The sequence below is a fragment of the Cervus elaphus genome, chromosome 19, assembly GCF_910594005.1.
Source record: "Cervus elaphus chromosome 19, mCerEla1.1, whole genome shotgun sequence".
NCBI lineage: Eukaryota > Metazoa > Chordata > Mammalia > Artiodactyla > Cervidae > Cervus > Cervus elaphus.
In genome coordinates this window covers 59,381,238-59,401,516 of record NC_057833.1, presented here as the reverse complement: position 1 = coordinate 59,401,516, position 20,279 = coordinate 59,381,238, and the positions used below count along the sequence as shown (strand labels likewise).

The following is a 20,279-nucleotide window of genomic DNA, read 5'->3' as shown; positions in this document are numbered from 1 at the left end:
AAATTCAAATGAACCTTTCAGACAGAGCTATGTGTGAGGAAGAGAGAAAGCGCAGCCTTTGAGTAGAATTGGAAGACTCTCCAGAGAAGCTGGAAATTGATTTGGGTGCTTCAGTTAATGGGAGTTAGATTTGAGCTGGGATGTGGTGAAGGAGAATTTGTTTCACCCACCAGAGTCCAAAGTCTCAGGCAGTTCAATTTTTAATTCCTTCATTTATTTGTTCAACAAATACTTATTGAGCATCAGTTTGCTTCTAGGCCTGTTTTAGGCTTGGGGATACAGTGAATAATCATGACAGATAGATTCCTGCTCTGGTAGAGGGAAACAGAGAATCAAACAGACTAACAAAGCAAAGTCTCAGGTAGTGGTGAGCATTATACAGAGGGGTAGAATCAGGTTATGTGACAGTGGCTGGGTGACTATGGTAGAGCAGGTGTTTTCTTTGCTTCTCTGAAAAGGTGATTGCTAAGTTAAGATCTAAACAACAGAAAGCAGCCAGCCATGCTGAGGTCAAGGGGAGGAGTATTCCTTGCAGAGGGAACAGCTGGCACAGAGGCCCTGAGATGGGTACACGTTTGGCACATTTGAGGAGGCCGGTGTAACTGGAGTATAGTGGATGACAGGAGGGGTGGAACAAGGTGAGGCTGGAGAGGGAGTATGCCATATATTATAGGAATTTGAATTTTATTCTGATTGGGATAGAAGCCATTTGAAGGCTTAGTTCAGTTCAGTTCAGTCGCTCAGTCGTGTCTGAAGGCTTAAGTGGAGGAGAAATGATGTACTGGATTTGCAGATCTCTGGCTGCTTTATGAGCAAGAGAAGAAGCAGTGAGCAGTGAAGAGGCCATTGTGGCAGTCCAAAGCACATGGCTGGTCCCTTGGACTCCAGTGGTGGGACTAGGGATAGGGGAGTAGTAAATCCACTTGGGTTACATTTTAGAAACAGGCTTGACAGGACTTTATGAGATTGGATATCGGTGTGAGGGAAATGGAGTTGCCAAGACAGTAATAGAATTAGACTTTGTTATTAAGAATGTGCAGATTTCTATGAAATGCTTATGTCATCCATTATGAACAGCCCTGAGGTCTCCAAACAAAAATAAGCATTTTGTGGAAATAACTGTAGACCAACTAAATGAGAAAGCCAAAGACTGCTCAGAGCGTGCTATGGCAAGGGAGTCAGTCACTGTCATTTGCATTTTGGTAGAGACTCTAAGTTAGGCTGAGACCCAAAGGCAGGCAGCTTTATAGTGAAGAAAGGGAAGCCTTCTGGAATGCCCTGATTGGTGGCTGTTGTCCTGGGGAAGCAATAAGAGGGCTACCTGGAAGCAGGGCATCCTGTGTGATTAGTTAGGGATGCATATCTGACTTCTGGTTGATTCTGAGATGAAGGGACAAAAATTAGGGAATCTGTCAGTTATTAACCAAGTCCTGTCTGTTTTTGACTAATGTTATTTAAGTTATTGTTTAGCTTGTATTATCTCTAGAGATGGCAGTCTGGCTTCCTACAAGTCTAACTCAGAGCCAACTATCTTCTGGGGTTATTTATTGTAAATAACTGGTTGACTTTGTGAGCAGGTTGCTGCCTATTTTTCATATATGTATATATGTATATATGTATATATATATATATATAAAGTTCTATTTTTATATATGGTCTGGTCATAGTCTGTATATTCAGTCTTTCAGTGTCTTGATTAAACTTATTTTTATTTTTGAAGTAGGTCATACATGTCTATATATTTCTTTATCCACGCTCCTGCATATCTATTTCACCTATTTATTGTTTCTTTCTCTGTTTCAACATCAGTTTTCTACTAGAGATTAAGCTTTCCTTCAGTGTCTCATATGGCTCTCACCTCTCCTGGGTGACTATTTTATGACAGATATTAGCTGATGTTCCAGTTCTAACCTAGGGTTGTCTAATGACATTTTTATGTCCGTCTATTCTAATTTTCAAAAGAACATGCTCTAGGGCTCAAAGCATGGTTTACCAAGTGGGGCCACTTGGTGAACTTTGTTACTGGTCTGAGACAAGACAGATACAGAAATTGAGAGTAAGCATTCAGAAACCTTTATGACAATTTGGCAAAATAATTTTATCTTTGTTAAACTTAATACCTAAATTTTAGACTTCTTTTTTTTCATTTCACCAGTTCAAGGTATGGGTTGGAAATTTAAAAGAAACACTGAAAAACCCTGAACTTTCTTAACATAGAGTTGGAGAAGCACTGTGCTGAATTTCTTGCAGCAGCCAGCACTAGAATACCTGGAATGAGAAGGGAAATGAAGAGTGTAGCATACAGTTAATGCTTACATGTGCCATCAGAGGCAGTGGCAGACCTCACTGAAGAAGGGCTGCTTCTCCACCTGGAAGGCTCCTGCTGTCTACCTCTCAGAGGGGTTCCCAAGTTAACTGGTCATACACTGGACTTCTCTTTCTCTAGCCCTGCTGACACAGAGCATTCCTACTGCATGTAAGAACCTATATGGCTTGGTGGAATGTGGAGGGGGTGAGGAGGAACAAGAAACTTCTGTCCCTGTTCATCCAAGTGACTGAGATAATATCCTAAATGATATCCCCAAATGACACAGCCAATGTGACTTTTATCCATCTCCAAGTCAGTGTCTTAGACTCAGTTTCCTCTTTTTGTTTCCATCTAACTGGTAGTTTTACACCTAGTTGTGTTTCAGGAAACACTCCCTGCCAGGTCCCCTCTGAATCCTGAATTCATTATTCTTTCTGCCTTTAACACCTCTACAGACGTGTTGAGAATGCCAGAATTTCTGATCTTATAAAACCATGTCATCAGTTTTCCGTGAACTTGGACTTACTACCTGGTTTTCTCTGTTCCCTTGAAGGGAGGCATGCTGTCTTATTTCAGAAAAGTCACTTCCTATGTTTCCTCCTTCCACTGGAAAGACAGACTTAGTCTTGGAGTGTATTATAAAGAATTTTTTTTTCCTTTTGAAATAAGTCAAGTAAAAGAAAGTCTCCTCTTGCTTTCAAGTCATTTATCACTAATGTTCAGAGCAAAATCTGCTTCATGTAGTCATCCACAATGAAGAAGGAACAACTTTCCTAAGACTTGTGGAAGGCTTGTCTGCGCTGGGTTCTTAGGAAATTCCCTCAGGCAGGTATCTCCAATCAGCTGTAATCTACTCATCAGTGATTTTCTTTTCTTTTTTTTTTTTTATTAGTTGGAGGCTAATTACTTCACAACATTTCAGTGGGTTTTGTCATACATTGATATGAATCAGCCATGCAGTTACACGTATTCCCCATCCCAATCCCTCCTCCCACCTCCCTCTCCACCCGATTCCTCTGGGTCTTCCCAGTGCACCAGGCCCGAGCACTTGTCTCATGCATCCCACCTGGGCTGGTGATCTGTTTCACCCTAGATAATATACATGCTGTTCTTTCGAAACATCCCACCCCCACCTTCTCCCACAGAGTTCAAAAGTCTGTTCTGTACTTCTGTGTCTCTTTTTCTGTTTTGCATATAGGGTTATCGTTACCATCTTTCTAAATTCCATATATATGTGTTAGTATGCTGTAATGTTCTTTATCTTTCTGGCTTACTTCGCTCTGTATAATGGGCTCCAGTTTCATCCATCTCATTAGGACTGATTCAAACTTGAGGCTGAGCCAGAGGCTTGTCAAGTGCCTTAGTCCTTTTGGGGGGCAGGGAGGAAGGGAAGAAGTGTGGGTGAGGAAGGGGGGTGATAAAGGAGCTTATGAATCTGCTACTAAATAACAGGAAACCTCTTCTGGAGGATGACTCCCTGAATACTAGTGGGGGGAATGTTATTGCACATAGTTCCTTTTGTTTTGCTTTTGTCATTATTTGCAGTAACTGGAAGATACTTTCAGAATTCTCTGTAAAATAAAAGCCAGGATGTCCTGGCCTAGTTAGCAGTATCTCCTAGTCTAGTTAAAGGGTGTCAGGTGACATTGTGCTGGGTCACCAGACACATCCAAGGATGATGACAAACCCTAGCAAAAGTGTGAACATTGAAATGAGGTGAGCTTAAATATCTGTGATCATATAGTTAATGAAATGTGTAGCATTATGAAAATAACTCAATTATAAGTTCACTAAACAAGTTCCATAGCAGTCTTCATTACTTGTGTAATAACCAAGACTGGCAGTAAGAGGCAGCAAGACATCAAGTGACTTTATTTTCTTTTCCATTATGGCTTATTACAGGATATCGAATATTGTTCCCTGTGCTATACAGTAGAACCTTATTGTTTATCCATTCTACATACAGTACTTTGCATCAGCTAGTCCCAATCCATCTCTCCCATGCCATCCTGTCATTTCCCCCACCCCTTGCATCCCTTGGCAACCACAAGTCTATTTTCTATACCAGTGAGTCTGTTTCTGTTTTGTAGATAAATTCATTTGTGTCATATTTTAGATTCCACTATAAGTGACATGGTATTTATCTTTTTCTTTCTGATCTACTGCACTTAGTATGATAACATTTAGGTCCATACATATACCTGCAAATGACTGTATTTCATTCTTTTTTCTGGCTGAGTAATATTCCACTGTGTAGAGGTATTTGCATCTTCTTTATCCATTCTTCTGTCAGTGGACATTTAGGGTGCTTCCATGTCTTGGCTCTTGTAAGTAGTGCTTCTATGAACATTGTGATGCATGTATATTTTTGAGTTACAGTTTTTTTTCCAGATATATGCCTAGGAGTGGGATTGCTGATTGTATGGAAACTCTATTTTTAGTTTTTTAAAGAAACTCCATACTATTCTCCATAGTGGCTGCATCAGTTTACAGTCCCACCAACAGTGTAGAAGGGCTCCCTCTCGTCCACACCCTCTCCAGCATACATTATTTCTAGACTTGATGGCCATTCTGACAAGTGTGAGGTGGTACCTCATTGTGGTTTTGATTTGTTTTTCTCTAATAATTAGTGATATTAAACATCTTTTCATGTGTCTATTAGCCATCTGTATGTCTTCTTTGGAAAAATATCTATTTAGGCCTTCTGCCCTTTTTTTGATTGTTTTTTTTTTAAGTTTTTTTTTTTATTGATGGATAATTGCTTTACAGAATTTTGTTATTTTCTGTCAAACCTCAACATGAATAAAAATATGGAATGCTTCACAAATTTGCATGTCATCCTTGTGCAGAGGCCCTGCTAATCTTCCCTGTATCATTCCAATTTTAGTATATGTGCCACCAAAGTGAGCACTGGGTTATGTTTTTTTGTTATTGAGTTCTATGAGCTGTTTGTATATTTTCGAAATTAAGCCCTTGTTGTTTACATCATTTGCAAATATTTCCTTCTAGTCTGTAGGTTGTCTTTTCATTTTGTTTATGGTTCCCTTTGCTGTGCAAAAGTTTATAAGCTTGACTAGGTTTCATTTGTTTATTTTTCTATTGCCTTGGTAGACTGACTTAAGAAAGCATTGATACTATTTAAGACATCAGGTGACTTTTAAAAGTTATTGACCTTGTGGCTGGAAAATGTAGAAAGTTTAGCTTTCAAGTTTGAAGTTAATTCAAACTGAGGAGGGATAGCTAGTATAGCTAGTTGTATAGTTCAACTAGGATTCAGAAGGCTGAAATAGAAAGCATTTCTATTTATAACACTATAAAACAGTTTAAAATTATGAAACATGCTCGTCACATGTAAAATATCAATTGATCTAAAAGCAAAGGAGGGGGAGATCTAACTTGACAAAACTTATGGTCGCAAAGAGTTGGACATGGCTGAGTGACTAACACTACCTTCACACTTCTTCATGGTCTTTGGGGGAAATGATTGTTTGGACTATAAGTTTAAAAGGATTTAGCAGTCTGATTAAAGTAAAGGAATGGTTCACAAAACTTCAAAACTGTGCAACCTTAGGCAGTATAAACAAAAGTCTACAAAATCAGGGAGGGGATATTCCCTTTGTCCTCCAGACTGTCCCTGTAACCTTTGCAGTGTTGCTGTGGAACAGAACAATTTGAGCAGGATGGCCATGTTGTATCTATGAGCTAATGCTAACTCTCTCTCATGCTTCGTGCTTCATGATCACCCCTAGAATTTTGTTTTTTATTTTATTTTTTTTTCCATTTATTTTTATTAGTTGGAGGCTAATTACTTTACAATATTGTAGTAGTTTTTGCCATACATTGACATGAATCAGCCATGGATTTATATGTGTTCCCCATCCTGAACCCCCCTGCCACCTCCCTCCCCATCCCATCCCTCTGGGTCATCCCAGTGCACCAGCCCCGAGCACTTGTCTCATGTATCCAACCTGGACTGGCGATCCGTTTCACACTTGATAATATACATGTTTCGATGCTGTTCTCTCAGATCATCCTACCCTCGCCTTCTCCCATAGAGTCCAAAAGTCTGTTCTGTACATCTGTGTCTCTTTTTCTGTCTTGCATATAGGGTTATCGTTACCATCTTTCTAAATTCCATATATATGCATTAGTATACTGTAATGTTCTTTATCTTTCTGGCTTACTTCAATCTGTATGATGGGCTCCAGTTTCATCCATCTCATTAGAACTGATTCAAATGAATTCTTTTTAACAGCTGAGTAATATTCCATGGTGTATATGTACCACAGCTTCCTTATCCATTCGTCTGCTGATGGGCATCTAGGTTGCTTCCATGTCCTGGCTATTATAAACAGTGCTGTGATGAACATTGGGGTGCACGTGTCTCTTTCAGATCTGGTTTTCTCAGTGTGTATGCCCAGGAGTGGGATTGCTGGGTCATATGGCAGTTCTATTTCCAGTTTTTTAAGAAATCTCCACACTGTTCTCCATAGTGGCTGTACTAGTTTGCATTCCCACCAACAGTGTAAGAGGGTTCCCTTTTCTCCACACCCTCTCCAGCATTTATTGCTTGTAGACTTTTGGATAGCAGCCATCCTGACTGGCGTGTAATGGTACCTCATTGAGGTTTTGATTTGCATTTCTCTGATAATGAGTGATGTTGAGCATCTTTTCATGTGTTTGTTAGCCATCTGTATGTCTTCTTTGGAGAAATGTCTGTTTAGTTCTTTGGCCCATTTTTTGATTGGGTCATTTATTTTTCTGGAATTGAGCTGCAGGAGTTGCTTGTATATTTTTGAGATTAATCCCCTTTGTCTGTTGCTTCATTTGCTATTATTTTCTCCCAACCTGAGGGCTGTCTTTTCACCTTGCTTATAGTTTCCTTTGTTGTGCAAAAGCTTTTAAGGAGGAATCAACCTGCCTGACTTCAAGCTTTACTACAAAGCCACAGTCATCAAGACAGTATGGTGCTGGCACAAAGACAGAAATATAGATCAAGAACAAAATAGAAAGCCCAGAGATAAATCCACATACCTATGGACACCTTATCTTCAACAAAGGAGGCAAGGATATACAATGGAAAAAAGACAACCTCTTTAACAAGAGGTGCTGGGAAAACTGGTCAACCACTTGTAAAAGAATGAAACTAGAACACTTTCTAACACCATACACAAAAATAAACTCAACATGGATTAAAGATCTAAATGTAAGACCAGAAACTATAAAACTCCTAGAGGAGAACATAGGCAAAACACTCTCCGACATAAATCACCACAAGATCCTCTATGACCCACCTCCCAGAATATTGGAAATAAAAGCAAAAATAAACAAATGGGACCTAATTAAACTTAAAAGAGTTTTGTTTTTCAAATTGTTATGCAATGTGATAAATTTTATTTTACACCCTTTACTGTGATCAAGATAGTCAACGTATTCATCACCCCCCAAAGTCTCCTTGTGCCTGTCTGTAATTCTGCCCAGCTATCTTTTCTGTTTCCAACCTCCTTCCCTAGGCAACCACTACTCTTCTTTCTGTCTATATAAACTGGCTTACATTGTGAAGGATTTTTAAGTAGATTTAAATAGAATCATACAGTATGCATTCTTTTTTGCCTTTCACTTGGCATAGTTATTTTATATCCATTCATGGTGTTGTTTGTAGCAATAATTGACTGCTTTTCAATGCTGAGAATTATTCTGCTATTTATCCATATCGTTTTTGGGTATTAGAAATAAGGAAGCTATGAACATATGTGTGCATGTCTTTGTATAGATGTGTGCTTTTCTTTTGGATACATTCCTAGGAGTGGACTGGTTGGATCACGTGATAGATGTAAAGCAGTACCACACAAGTGGCTGTATTATTTTACGTTCCCACCAATGCTGTATGAAAGTTCCAGTTTCTGCTCATCCTTATCGACAATGTATGTGCAGCCTTTTAAAATTTTTAGTCATACTGATAGATATGAAGCAATAGCTCATTGTGGTTTTAAGTTGTATTTCCTTAATGAATAATGATGTTGAGCATATTTTTTAATGTGCTTATTTACCACCTCTATATTTTTGTGTTGGTGAAGTGTCTATTCAAATCTTTTTTCCATTTTGTTTTGGACATTTATTTTCTTATTATGTAGTTTTGAGAGTTCATTATACATTCTGGGTACAAGCTCTTTATCTGATATAAACTTTGCAAATATATTCTTTCCAGTCTATGTCTGTCTTTTCATTCTTTTAATAGTGTCTTTTGAAGGGTTAGTTTTAATATTTAAAAGTTTAATATTCTGATGAAGTCCAATTTATCAACATTTCTTAATGGATTGTGTTTTGGTTTCTTACATAAGAAATTTTGCCTAACCCAAGGTCACAGAGATATTCTTTTTTTCCCCTAGAGGTTTCATAGTATTAGGTTTTACATTTAGGTCTATATTATATTTCAAGTTAGTTTTTGTCTATGGTACAAGGCATGGATTGAAGTTCATATTTTTACATAAGGTGGGGCTTCCCACATTGCTCAGTGGTAGAGAATCTGTCTGTCAATGCAGGATACCCAAGAGACGTGGGTTCAATCCCTGGGTTGGGAAGATTCCCTGGAGTAGGAAATGGCAACACACTCCAATATTCTTGCCTGGAAAATTCCATAGACAGAGGAGCCTAATGGGCTACAGTCCATGAGGTTGAAGAGTCCAACATGATTGAGCAACTGAGCACACAATGTCCACTTTTTCCTTACCTTTGTCTGTTGAGAAGGCTAATCTTTCAACACTGAATTTCCTTTGCTCCTTTGTCAAAAATGAGTGTTCATGTATGTATAGATATATTTCTGGCTTCCCTCTATCTTTCCATTGATCTGTTTATCAGTTAAAGCTTTCATGATACCAATACTACACAGTCTTTTTAAAAATTTATTTTAATTGGAGGATAATTTACAATATTGTGGTGGTTTTTGCCATACATAGAAATGAATCAACCATGGGTGCCTACATGTCCCCCGATACTGAACACTTCCCTCCTCAAGTTCAATGCATGAACTTGCACTGGTCATCTATTTTGCATATTGTAATATACATGTTTCAATGCTGTTCTCTCAAATCATACCACCCTTGCCTTCTCCCACATAGTCCAAGTCTGTTCTTTACATCTGTGTCTCTTTTGCTGCCTTGCATGTAGGATCATTGTTACCATCTTTCTAAATTCCATATATATGCATTAATATACTGTATTGGTGTTTCTCTTTCTGACTTACTTCTCTCTGCCAGTACTACACACTCTTGATTACTCCAGCTAAATCTTGAAACCAGTCCATCCTAAAGGAGATCAGTCCTGAATGTTCATTGGAAGGACTGATCTTGAAGCTGAAACTCCAATACTTTGGCCATCTGATACGAAGAGCTGACTCATTTGAAAAGACCCTGATGCTGGTAAAGATTGAGGGCAGGAGGAGAAGGGGACGACGGAGGATGAGATGGCTGGATGGCATCACTGACTCAATGGACGTGACTTTGGGTAAACTTCGGGAGTTGGTGATGGACAGGGAGGCCTGGCATGCTGCAGTCCATGGGGTCGCAAAGAGTCAGACATGAATGAGCGACTGAACTGAACTGAACTGAAATCTTGAAATCTGGTGTGGTGTCAGACCAGTCTGACTTTGTTCTTCTTTCTCAAAGTTCTTTGGCCATTCTAGGTACTCTGCATTGCCACACAAACTTTATTTTTTTTTCTTTTTTTTTTCCCCTTTATTTTTATTAGTTGGAGGCTAATTACTTCACAACATTGCAGTGGGTTTTGTCATACATTGACATGAATCAGCCATGCAGTTACATGTATTCCCCATCCCGATCCCTCTCCCACCTCCCTCTCCACCCGATTCCTCTGGGTCTTCCCGGTACACCAGGCCCGAGCACTTGTCTCATGTATCCCACCTGGGCTGGTGATCTGTTTCACTATAGAAAATATACATGCTGTTCTCTCAAAACATCCCACCCTTGCCTTCTCCCATAGAGTCCAAAAGTCTGTTCTGTACATCTGTGTCTCTTTTTCTGTTTTGCATATAGGGTTATCATTACAACCTTTCTAAATTCCATATATATGTGTTAGTATACTGTAATGTTATATCTTTCTGGCTTACTTCACTCTGTATAATGGGCTCCAGTTTCATCCATCTCATTAGAACTGATTCAAATGAATTCTTTTTAACAGCTGAGTAATATTCCATGGTGTATATGTACCACAGCTTCCTTATCCATTCGTCTGCTGATGGGCATCTAGGTTGCTTCCATGTCCTGGCTATTATAAACAGTGCTGTGATGAACATTGGGGTGCACGTGTCTCTTTCAGATCTGGTTTCCTCAGTGTGTATGCCCAGGAGTGGGATTGCTGGGTCATATGGCAGTTCTATTTCCAGTTTTTTAAGAAATCTCCACACTGTTCTCCATAGTGGCTGTACTAGTTTGCATTCCCACCAACAGTGTAAGAGGGTTCCCTTTTCTCCACACCCTCTCCAGCATTTATTGCTTGTAGACTTTTGGATAGCAGCCATCCTGACTGGCGTGTAATGGTACCTCATTGAGGTTTTGATTTGCATTTCTCTGATAATGAGTGATGTGGAGCATCTTTTCATGTGTTTGTTAGCCATCTGTATGTCTTCTTTGGAGAAATGTCTGTTTAGTTCTTTGGCCCATTTTTTGATTGGGTCATTTATTTTTCTGGAATTGAGCTGCAGGAGTTGCTTGTATATTTTTGAGATTAATCCTTTGTCTGTTGCTTCATTTGCTATTATTTTCTCCCAACCCGAGGGCTGTCTTTTCACCTTGCTTATAGTTTCCTTTGTAGTGCAAAAGCTTTTAAGTTTCATTAGGTCCCATTTGTTTAGTTTTGCTTTTATTTCCAATATTCTGGGAGGTGGGTCATAGAGGATCCTGCTGTGATTTATGTCGGAGAGTATTTTCCCTATGTTCTCCTCTAGGAGTTTTATAGTTTCAGGTCTTACATTTAGATCTTTAATCCATTTTGAGTTTACTTTTGTGTATGGTGTTAGAAAGTGTTCTAGTTTCATTCTTTTACAAGTGGTTGACCAGTTTTCCCAGCACCACTTGTTAAAGAGGTTGTCTTTTTTCCATTGTATATCCTTGCCTCCTTTGTCGAAGATAAGGTGTCCATAGGTATGTGGATTTATCTCTGGGCTTTCTATTCTGTTCCATTGATCTATATTTGTCTTTGTGCCAGTACCATACTGTCTTGATGACTGTGGCTTTGTAGTAGAGTCTGAAGTCAGGCAGGTTGATTCCTCCATTCCATTCTTCTTTCTCAAGATTACTTTGGCTATTCGAGGTTTTTTGTATTTCCATAAAAATTGTGGAATTATTTGTTCTAGTTCTGTGAAAAATACCATTGGTAGCTTGATAGGGATTGCATTGAATCTATAGATTGCTTTGGTTAGAATAGCCATTTTGACAATATTGATTCTTCCAATCTATGAACAAGGTATGTTTCTCCATCTGTTTGTGTCCTCTTTGATTTCTTTCATCAGTGTTTTATAGTTTTCTATGTATAGGCCTTTTGTTTCTTTAGGTAGATATACTCCTAAGTATTTTATTCTTTTTGTTGCAATGGTGAATGGTATTGTTTCCTTAATTTCTCTTTCTGTTTTCTCATTGTTAGTGTATAGGAATGCAAGGGATTTCTGTGTGTTAATTTTATATCCTGCAACTTTACTATATTCATTGATTAGCTCTAGTAATTTTCTGGTAGAGTCTTTAGGGTTTTCTATGTAGAGGATCATGTCATCTGCAAACAGCGAGAGTTTCACTTCTTCTTTTCCTATCTGGATTCCTTTTACTTCTTTTTCTGCTCTGATTGCTGTGGCCAAAACTTCCAAAACTATGTTGAATAGTAGTGGTGAGAGTGGGCACCCTTGTCTTGTTCCTGATTTCAGGGGAAATGCTTTCAATTTTTCACCATTGAGGGTGATGCTTCCTGTGGGTTTGTCATAGATAGCTTTTATTATGTTGAGGTATGTTCCTTCTATTCCTGCTTTCTGGAGAGTTTTAATCATAAATGAGCCACACAAACTTTAAAATCATCTTGTTACTTTCTACTTCAGAAGTATGTAGGGATTTTGGTTGGAATTGTGTTTATTTCATAGATGAATTTAGGGTCTTCCATATAAATCAATGTTGCATCTTTCCACATATGAACAAAGATGTATTTTGTCATTTATTTCTGAGGTCTTACTTAGTTTTTCTCAAAAATATTTTATTTGGTGTATAGGTCTTTCATTCCTTTTGCCAAAGGTATTTCTAAGGAGTTAATATTCTTAATTCTTTTGTAAATGATAGTGTTTTATAATATCAGTTTCTAATAATTTATTGCAGCATATAGGAATACAAATTTTTTTTTTTTTACATGTTGGTCTTGTATCCTGCAACCTTGCAGTTATTTGTTCTAATGTTTTTTCTTTGTTTTGGGGTATTTTTTTGGGGTAGATTATTTTGGATTTTATACATAGATAATTGTATCATTTGAAAATAATGACAGTTTTATTTCTTTCCAATCTGGCTGACTTTTATTTCTCTCTTCCCCTTTGCCTTTCTGTTTCTGTGTCTCTCCTTCTGGCTCTCTGTCTTTCTATAAATATACATATATTTAAAAATTCTTCTTCTGTTTCCATTTTGATAGTTTGTTTTTATTTAAAGTTCATTAATATTTTCTTTTGTGATGTCTAACCTGCCATTAATCTCATTCAATAAAGTTTTCATGTCCCATATTGTAATTTTCATTACTAGAAATTCAATTTACCTGCTTTTCTTTTGTATATCTCTACTTGATTTTTTGAATATAAAGAATACAGTTATAATAATGGTTTTAATGCTCTCCTCTGCCAAATTTAATATCTGTATTAGTCTAGGTCACTTTGATTTTTTCCCCTGTCATTATGAAGCGTTAATAGCTATTGGAAATAACTCCTGAATAAGATTTTTAAAATTCCTGATTTAACATCTGACTAGCAGGCCTAAAATTAAACAGTCTAAATTATAATATCAGAAGATCCATGAAAAATGTCTATAAAGAGAGTCCTTTATATTATGAATTGATTGTTAAGAACCTGAAAGTGGAAAGTATGCTATTGATAAAATGAGGGAAAAAATCTCTATGAATGAAAAATAGTAAGAGCAACAACTACAGAGAAATGCAATTAGAAATTCAGAGAAAACTAAGTGTATATCATAAAGTCAAGTTATAAACATGAAGTAAATGACATTGCATGATTAGAACAATAGATGGAAATGAAAAGGCAGCATTTTTCTGAAATAATGAGGCAAAATATTAGACAGCTCAGGAAAATGAAGTGAAAATGTTTTGCATTCATGTGTTGTTTCTTTGAGCTTTCCTAATTACTAGATTTAATTTTGTTTCTGGGATGTATTTAGTTTTCCTCTCTTGAAACTAATTTTTCTTCCTTTCAAAGCAGCCTGTCCCTATTAATTTCTTCCAAAGTTTCAAACTTTGTTCTTTCTTTTAAATTAAAAAATAGTTTTGTTCTTGTTGTTTAACCTTAGTGGTATCTTTAGATGCTTAACAGACAGTTGATGAAGTAATAGTTCTAGAAACACTTATGTCCATTGAGAAATATTTAAAAAGAATTCTCACACAATCACTTAATCCTCTTAATGTTTTTGCTTTGTTTTTCTTATACCTCAAAAATTATTTTGGATGGAATAATTCTTGTTTTGAAGAAATAATTTTCTGAAGTTTATAAGGTTTGTTTCTACAAATAGTCTTTGACTTATGATGGTTTGACTTAATATTTTTTGACTTTGTAATAGTGTGACAGCTATCTAGTGAAAACCACACTTGGAGTTTTGCATTTTGATCTTTTCCTGGGGTAGTGATATGTGGTAAGATACTCTCTAGTGATGCTGGGGCAGTGGCAGTGAGCCATTGTTCTCAGTCAACCATGTGATCAGGGGAGTAAACAACCAATATACATGCAACCACATGTACCCATATAACCATTCTGTTTTTTACTTTCAGTACAGTATTCAATAAATTATATGAGATATTAAGCATTTTATTATAAAATAGGTTTTGGGTTAGATGATTTTTCCCAACTGTAGGCTAATGTGTTTTGAGTGTGTTTAAGGCAGCCTAGGCTCAGCTGTGATGTTTGGTAGGTTGTTGTTTAGTTACTAAGTCATGTCTGACTCTTTCGAGAGTCCATGGACTGTAGCCTGCCAGGCTCCTCTGTCTATGGGATTTCCCAGGCAAGAATACTGGAATGGATTTCCATTTCCTTCTCTAGGGGATCTTCCTGACCCAGGGACTGAACCTGCATCTCCTGCATTGGCAGGCAGATTCTTTACTATTGAGCCACCTGTGAAGCTCTGATTGGTAGGTTAGGTGCAGTTAAAGGCATTTTTGACTTGGGATACTTTCAACTTATGATGAGTTTATTGGGATGTAACCCCATCACAAGTCGAGAAAGATCTGTAGTTGCTTTCTCTTGCTATTTCTTTATATTATTGAAGGAAAGCTGTCTGTTGGAGTGCTACACAATTTGAACACTCACGCAGCGGTTCTTTTGCCTTCTGGTCCAGCTGTTGAATAATCATCATGAACAGTACCAAAATAAGTCTTATTTCCTACCAAGTGGGTTAGAACAGACTTGGTCTTCATAATTATTCATATCCAGGAAGCATTTAACTATGCTCTATTTAAAGATTTTGGCACAGTCATATTGACTTTTCAAAAACATTTGTGACATAAGGTGACCTGGATACTAGAAGCTACTAGGAAGATTTTAATTGCTTGAGGAACTTCATCTAATTCTTACAGTGACTGTAGTCCTGACTATTATCCAGTTCACACCTCCTTTCTCTACCCTACTTCAACAGCTGAATGAAGCAAGATTGTATAGTCATACAATAGAACAGCATTCACATAGCAAGTGTCCATTAAATGTTTGAAAGGAGAAATAAATGGTCTATTTTATTCATCAGATACCTGGAAACTAAAGTTAAATAATTCTTTCCTCATTTATAGTTACAAAGACAGGTGTTTATAAGCTTTGGTAGGAGAGTAATAGTGCTCTAAAATAACATTAGCTGCCATTTATTGTACTCTTTTATATTTGACAGGCTCCTTCCTAAATCCTTAGCTTACACTACCTTATGAGCTGGGCGTTGTTATCCTCTCTTTACAGAGGACGAAATCAAAACATTAGAGAGATTGAGTAACCAGCTCATGATCACTTACTGAAGGAATGACAGGGCTGGGATTCAAATTCCAGAGTGCTTGGATTCAAGCCCTGAGCTCTTAACCACTGGTCTAGATTGTCTTGGGAAAGCAGCCATTATCAAAAGACAGTTGAGGGATTTGGGAACACTTCACATCCTGAAGGGAACTAAAATGGAAGAAGATGATCTAATAAAGGCAAATTGTACTTTTGCATAAGTTTTACCTGAGACCCTGAGCTTATGTCTGTCCCACAAACTATCACAGGGAATAGATTAATGTCTTCCCACATTCTTTCTCTGATTATAGCGCTATGAGTTTTTGGATAATGTAGTGCCTCAGAAATGGCAGTCTTGAAAGTAGCTGTAGGTAAAAGCAAATTTGACCTGCCTCACCCTCTCCATAACCTTTTTCACATCCCAGATCTGAAGGGCTATAGGCCAAGGCATTTAAGTTATTTTCTACATGAGTCTCTGCTGATGGTTATTTACTATTACAATTTGTTGAGTACCTGCCATACTGTAAGACAGTCATTATTTTAAAAATCATGGTAAAATATGCATAACATAAAATTTTCCATTTTAATAATTTAAAAATGTGTGATTTAATGACATTATTTACATTTGCAGTGTTATTCAATCAGCTCTTCTATGTATTTCTAAAACCCTTTCATCATCTCAGAAACTCTGTATCCATTAAGCAACAACTGGTCATTCCTCCCTTCCCCTAGTCACTGGTAACCTCTAATGACTTTCTGTCTCTGTGAATTTACCTATTCTAGATATTTCATGTAAGTGACATTATACAATATTTTTTATTTATGTCTAGCTCATTTCACTTAAAGTTCAAGGTTCATCCATGCTGTAGTATGTTTCAGAACTTCATTCCTTTCTGTGACTGAGTAATATTTCATTGTATGTATACTGTATATCACAATTTGTTTACCCATTCATCTGTTGATGGACACTTAGGTTTTTTCTGCCTATTGCGAATAATGCTGTTATGAACATTCACATACTGGTATTTGTTTTAGTTCTCATTTCAATTATTTTGGTGTATGCCTAGTAATAGAATTGCTGGGTCATATGATAATTCTATGTTTAACTTTTTGAGGAACAAACTCTTTTCCAAGGCAGATATACCATTTATATTTCCATACTGCTTCTGATTATTTAGTTATATGTTGTTTATAGAGGTTTTCACAGCAGACTGTCCAATTGGAGTTTTTGACACTATACCAAAGAGCTTGTCCATTTTAGGCAAGTGTCTAAATAGTGGTGATCTTTTTGAGGTGGAGTACAATCTGAATTCCTATAGCTCTTCCCAGTTTATGAAACACTCTTTTTTGTTTCCTCCGATAATATTATAGGCAGGAATCATTCCCTTCCATTATAAAGATGAAGAGATATAGCCTCAGAGAGATGGAGGGACAATCCAGAAGTCACAGGCATGGTGAGGGGGACGCAAGGCTTCAGATGCAGGCTTTGGATTCCAAGTCCTAGATGTGACCTACTGCACAGAGCAGGGCACAGGGAGCTGGGAATGGAACTTCTGGGTTGCCCTTTTCCAGTTGGTACCAGAAAGGTAGGTTGAAGGTGAGGATTATCAAAATTACCCCACTGTGGCCTCCTGTAGGAGTAGAATAGCTTTTTTATAATGAAATTATAATTTATGTTCAGAGGCTCAGACTGTAAAGAATCTGCCTGCAATGCAGGAAACCTGGGTTTGATCCTTGGGTTGAGAAGATCCCTTGGGGAAGGGAATGGCAACCTACTCCAGTATTCTTGCCTGGAGATTTCCATGGACAGAGGAGCTTGGTGGGTTAGAGTCCATTGAGTCATAAAGAGTCTTTACAGTGAAACAAACAGAATATACAGTTTGATCACCTTTTTCTTAAAGATTTTTTTTTAATGTGGACCATTTTTAAAGACTTTATTATATTTATTACATTTTTAAAGACTTTATTATACTTTATTTACATTTATTACATTTTTAAAGACTTTATTATACTCTATTACAGTATTGCTTCTGCTTTATGTTTTGGGCTTTTGGCTTTGAGGCATGAGGGATCTTAGTTACCCAATCAGGGATCTAACCTGGACCCCCTGCACTGGAAGGCAAAATCTTAACCACTGGACCACCAGGGAAGTCCAAGTTTGATCACTTTTGACAAATACAGACACTCGTGTAACCCACATAGGATCAAGATGGAGAGCATCTCCATCACTCCATGTCCCATTTCAATCAACTCTTACCCCCTAAAAGCAGGTCTTCCTGCCAAAAATACTCAGTTTTGACTTTTGTCCCATAGCTTCAGAAAACTGCTTTAAGATGGTTCTGTTTTGGTCACCTATGGGAGGGGCTGGACTGGCAGCAGGGACCATGTCACTTCTTTTGGTTTTCATGGTCATCCTGGCACCAGGTTACACGCATGGAGCTACCAGCTTGTGTCATTAATCAGAGGCAGTGTCTCTGTGACAACAGCTCACTTCTGCATTCACTAGAGTGAGGGGCATTCAAGCAGCTTCCTGACCTTGCCTGAGGCTCTTGTTGGCTGGCACATAACAAACCACTGAAATCAAGAAAATGTTGAGACAAAATAAAACATCAACCCCATTCTATTCTCCCACTCTCGTGATAGTGAGTTACAAGCTCATAGACATCTATGCTGGGGCTCCCCTTCAAGGGACAGACTCTCCCCTGTACACAGTGGAGACTGAGTCATGCTCTAAAGCCCTTTAGCTAACATCACGGCCTACAGTGGGAGCCATCACTACTCCCATTCATTAGTGGTGACTGTGGTCATTCTGTCCAGGTGACCTGTATATGGTGGCCATTCCCTTTTGGGGAGGGAAATAGGTTTGGGAAATTGGACTTTACCCAGAAGATGGCAGGTAACTGACTGAACTCAGACTTAAGAGGTGCTTCTAAGGAGAGAGGCCTGGTGGTCCAGTCCTGTGTCCCACACCTGAGCTCTATTTCTAGCCTAGGAAGCTCTTTCTGGTGTGCTAGTATAAGCTGGGATGGTCCCCCTTCTACCCCTACAACCGTCCTTTCCAGTTCCTTGAAAGTACATTCTTTATCTGCTTCCTTCACACACGCAGCTTGAGTGAGGTCACTTTGTACTTGGAGCAAGATCCATCTCTTGGTTTTACCATTCTTGGCGGAGACCATTCTCTGCCTGGTTAGGAAAGGCGCTAGGAGAGGCTGGAATGTGGAGCACGTCACCCAGCCGAGCTGAAGTCAGCAGCGGGAGGGACCCTTGTCTTTGGAAACTGCCTTTACATGCTCTTCTTGGTCCTGCCAGTGAAGAGCAGGGGTGGGGAGCAGTTCATCTGCACATCCCTGGTCACTTAGGAGACAATGGATACAGATAATAACTTGTTTTCACTCATGGTTGCTTATCTTTGCCTCCAACTGGCAAGCCAGAATGGGGTTGGCACTCCAGCAACAGCAGCAGGGAGAAACAACCTTTCCATTAATGCTTGGAGACACAGGGACCATGGCTCAGGTGGGGCCTGGGGATTTTATGATTTTTAAGAGAAGGTTCCAGATTCTTCTTTTCTCTTTGCAAACTGATTTTCCCCATTGCTTCTCTGTTGAAAAGTGAAGTGAAAGTGAAAGTCACTCAGTCGTGTCTGACTCTTTGTGACTCCATGGACTATGGAGATCATGAAATTCTCTAGGCCAGAATACTGTTGTGGGTAGCTGTTCCCTTTCTCCAGGGGATCTTCTCAACCTAGGGATCAAACCCAGGTCTCCCTCATTGCAGGCGGATTCTTTACCAGCTGAGCCACAAGGGAAGCCCTTGCCCTTGTTTTATTTGGACCTGCGTAGATTCAAATAACCCCACTGCATCTAGAAAAGACAGATAATTGAGGTTCTGCCTGGTGAAAGTCCTGGGAGAAAGCTTATAGAAATCTTCAGGGATGAAAATAAACGGTGCTGAGCCTGGGCTGTGGTCCTGAGGCTGACCTGTCAATGCCTAAGCGAGGAAGGTGAGGGAGGGAATGGGAGCTCTGGCCCCAGTGTGATTACCGTTGTACCCTCAACGGGATGTACCTGGGGCTTGGGCATTCAATTATGTTTGCTGTGCGTGCGTGCATGTGCTCATACACACACGCAGAGCTGGAATTGAAATCATCTCAAGTGAGAATTCTTGTGATGCATTTAAGGGGCCTGCATTTGACAGGTTGCTACCTAGTTATGGACTAAAATCTCACCAGGCACCCCCTTAGCTTATCGCCTGTCATTTCAAAACAAAGACATCCTGCTTCCCCGTTCTGTGTCACATCTCATCGGTTCCTTCTCAGCAGAATCTTACTTTCATGACCAGCTTGGTGCCACCTCCCTGACTTTCATCAGACGAGAACTTGAAAAAAAAGAAAAAACAAAACAAAACAAAAAAAACCCGTTCCATGTTTTGACTTGGATTCTAGGTGTTATTCTCTCAGTCCAGCTTGAAAGAAAAAAAAAAACAACCCACCCCACGAGGAGGCAGGCCGGCTTTCCTGTCTTCTGCCAGCACACAGCCTCTGAAGTGTGTGAAGAAGAGAGGAAGAGACAATTAACACTCAGCACCAATCTGCGTTTCCTTTTTAGCTGCCATTTACACGCTGCTCAGGTTTTGAAAACCAGCATTTCATGCTACTCCCCAGAGAGCCAGCACCAGCTTCAGCAGGATCCATCTGCACAGCAGTCACTGAGCTGAAATCTTTAGCCAACTGCAAATTCATTTATC

General features: G+C 38.8%; 1 non-coding gene across 1 annotated transcript; it reads right to left on the bottom strand.

Moving 5' to 3' along the window:
• Nucleotides 1–5,112: 5,112 nt before the first annotated feature.
• On the bottom strand, nt 5,113–5,219 carry LOC122676206. The gene has a single exon (XR_006335490.1). It is a non-coding gene; the product is annotated as a U6 spliceosomal RNA (small nuclear RNA).
• Between the last annotated feature and the right edge of the window lie 15,060 nt (nt 5,220–20,279).